This window comes from Microtus pennsylvanicus, chromosome 2, assembly GCF_037038515.1.
Source record: "Microtus pennsylvanicus isolate mMicPen1 chromosome 2, mMicPen1.hap1, whole genome shotgun sequence".
Lineage (NCBI taxonomy): Eukaryota > Metazoa > Chordata > Mammalia > Rodentia > Cricetidae > Microtus > Microtus pennsylvanicus.
The window spans coordinates 107,129,115-107,132,968 of NC_134580.1; positions in this window are offsets into that span (position 1 = coordinate 107,129,115).

The window sequence follows — 3,854 nt, forward strand, 5'->3', positions numbered from 1 at the left end:
CTTTCCGAGTCTGTGAACAGAAATGAGGACACCACCAGCTCATGTTTGTTGACATTGGAAGTATTTCTCTTTATTCAGTGTTCTCTCTCTCTCTCTCTCTCTCTCTCTCTCTCTCTCTCTCTCTCTCAAACACACACACACACACACACACACACACACACACACACACATATATATAAAGGGAAATATTTATAAAATAGTAAAGGGATATTTAGGATTTATGCTAAAGCCCTTACACATACACAATAGGTTGTGGTCCAGCAGAAACATATGAAGGGGGTGGGGACACATAAGTCTGAAGAAGACAACAGAGTGAAAAGTAGATTCACAAACCACAAAATAGAAATGGTTAATGGCAATCCAGTGCTGGGCTTTTTTGTGGAATATTATTTGAATTGGACAGAGATGTGTTACATTCGTTTATGCTGCATTTGTGAGTGATGTAAAGGCATGTTACATTCGTTTATGCTGCATTGGTTTAATTATGAAAAGATGTGTTGCATTTGTTTCACCTTGTCTGCCTAAGGTACCTGAATGGTCTGATAAAAAACAAAACAGTCAGTACCTAGGCAGGAGAGGTATAGGCAGGAATGGAGGGCAGACAGCAGAGTAAATAGGAGGAGAAATTTAGCCTCTAAGAAATAGGAGAGAAGAGAGGAGAGAACAAGGGAAATTCCTGGGACCAGTCAGGCATCCCATCCCCCCAGCAGACGGAGTAGGACATAAAGAAAGAAAGAAAGGTAAAAAAGCCCCGAGGCAAAATGCAGATTAAGAGAACCAGGCTAAAATAAGAGCTAAGATACGGCTGAGCATTCATAACTAATAGTAAAATCTCCGTGTCATGATCTGGGAGCTGGCCGGTGGTCCAAAAGAAAAAGCTTGCTACAGAGATTCTATAACTTGTTCAATCTTATTCTCTCATTCAAAATATTCCCCCAAAGGAAGATTAAAAGAAGACAACGCGGGTTGCCGATGTCTCAATGGTTCAAAGCACTTCTTGCTCTTACAGAGGGCCTAAATTCAGCTCCCAGAAACCACAGCAAGCAGCTCACAATCATTTCTAACTCTAGATCAAGGGGACCTGACACACTCTTCTCCTAGCAGCAGGCACATACATATGTGCACACACATGTATGCACAAGTGGACACGTGTACACAAGCACACACACAGAGATAAAAAAAAAACTTAAAATAATCTCAGGATAATATATAGGTGAAGAAAACAAAAGAATGTTGCTGGGGTGATTTGAATGACACCCACAGGTTCATATGTTTGAAGACTTGGTGGAGCTGTTTGGGAAGAATTACAGGGTGTGGCCTTGTTGGAGGAGATGTGTCATTGGGGGTGGGTGGGCTTTGAGATTTAAGAAGCTCGTGCCATTCCCAGATAGCTGTCTCCTTCTGCCTTCTACTGGTAGATAAGGCCACAAGCTTCAACTGCACCTCCTGAAAACATCCCGTGTACATTCACCTCCCCCCACTTCTGATTTACTATTTTAGAGGGTGGCTATTAAGAAACCCGTATCGTGCCGGGTGGTGGTGGTGCACGCCTTTAATCCCAGCACTAGGGAGGCAGAGGCAGGAGGATCTCTGTGAGTTCGAGACCAGCCTGGTCTACAAGAGATAGTTCCAGGACAGGCTCCAAAGCCGCAGAGAAACCGTGTCTTGAAAAACCAAAAAAAAAAAAAAAAGAAAAAAAGAAACCCGTATCAGGGGCTGGAGAGATACTGCGATGGTTAGGAGCACTGGCTGCTCTTCCAGAGGATCAGGGTTTGGTTCCCAGCACACATATGGAGCCTCACACCTGTCATGATCCATGTTCTAACCTCTGTGTGCGCTGCAGGAATGTGGTACATAGACATACATGCAGGCAAAACACCCGTACTGGTAAAATAAAATAACAATGAAAAGAAACCTGTGTCATCCAGTTTGGACTGAAAAAGATAGAGAGTCTGGAGAGATGGATTTGTTGAAGGTGTTGCCATGTGGCTGTGGGTTCACGTGGGTCCGTGAAATGAAGACTCAGAGACACTGGAGAATCAACTTAGCCTTTGGTGGCCACAGGGGTCCCCGGCCTTCATGGACTGAAGCATTTTTTCCTTCCCCCGGGGCATTTTTATTTTTTCCTGTATTTACACTTTAGCCAGTTGATTTCCATAAGCTCAAAACAACCTGAAAGAAGCTTCCAAAAATACAATGCCAAGGGCAAATACCTGATTCAGGAGGTGCTGATGCTGCCCCCTAACCAAGTTTTACATAAGCATTGTATCCTTGGAAAACTCTCAGACAAGATTCACGTTGGGTGACAAAAGGTATCTGTAACACAAAGGATGGATTAGGGCTGGGTGCTAACTCCAGAGCTAGGCTAGGTGTGGCCCAGTAGGGGTGAGGAAAAGTTGCTAACTCTGGTGGCAGGCCAACAGGAAATGCTGCTACGTGGACCAATGGTTAGCATGCTGGCTGTTCTTCCAACCATTTGAACTCCAGTTCCAGGGCCTCTTCTAGCCTTTGCGGATAGCACGCACGATGCTGTGCACTTACACACATGCAGGGTAAACACTCTTACACCTAAAATGAAAATACGGAAATCTTAAAAATAAAATAAAATAAAATAAGATGGTGGATGACTGAGGAAGGTAGTTTACATTAGCTATCCTTTGGCTACCACCTGCACATCTGCATACCCGAAAAAAACATGTACATACCCAGAGAGAGGGGCTGGGGTGAAAGAAATTGAAGCACCAGAAGATAGAAAAACCACCATGTTCGTGGACTGGAAGAATTAATGTGGCGTTATGTCTATCCTACCAATACAATATCCATCAAAATCCTAATGACATTCTTCACAGAACTAGAAAAAGGGAGTCAGAAAGATAACGTGGACACACCAAAGACCCCAAATAGCAAAAACAATTCTAAGCAGAAAGAGCAATGCTGGAGTTATCATAAGACCCGATCTCAGCCTGTACCCCAAAACCATGGTAATGAAAACAGCACGGCCCTAGCACAAAAACAGACACATAGGGCCAATGCCACAGAATAAAAGACTTCGAAAGCTCTCAGAGCTGCAGCCACTAACTTTTGACAAAAGTGTCAAAAAATATGCATGGGAAAGCCAGCAAGATGGTTCTGTGGGTAAAAACTCTTGCTGCACAAGCCTGACCACTGTGTTCCAGCTCTGGTACCCACAGAAAATTTGGCAGACTGGAGCATCTGTAATCCCATCCCTCCAGGGGGATGAGAGTCAGAGATAGGAGCATCACCAGGAGGCCAGGAACAGGCAGGGAAGCAGAAGTAACAAGAATGACCTTGCCCCAGTACAAGGAGGGAGAACAAATGTCCAAAAAGTTGTTCTTCAATGCACCACAGCATATGCACATATGCACACCAGCGTTTTCTCTCTCTCTCTCTCTCTCTCTCTCTCTCTCTCTCTCTCTCTCTCTCTCTGTCCTCTCTCTGTCCTCTCTCTCTCTCTGTCCTCTCTCTCTCTCTCTCTCTCTCTCTCTCTCTCTCTCTCTCTCTCTCTCTCTCTGTCCTCTCTCTCTGTCCTTTCTCTCTCTCTCTCTCTCTCTCTCTCTCTCTCTCTCTCTGTCTCCTCTCTCTCTCTCTCTCTCTCTCTCCTCTCTCTCTCTCTCTCTCTCTCTCTCTCTGTGTGTCTCTCTGTCTCTCTCTCTCTCCTCTCTCCCACCCCTCCTCTCTGTCTCCTCTCTCTTTCTCTCTCTCTCTCTCCTCTCTCCCACCCCTCCTCTCTCTCTCTCCCCCCACTCTCTGTCTCCAGACACTACACAACAGTTTTTTGTCAAACAAATGCTGCCTGTTTTTATAGCTGGAGTCCAGGTTTAGACATGAGTGTA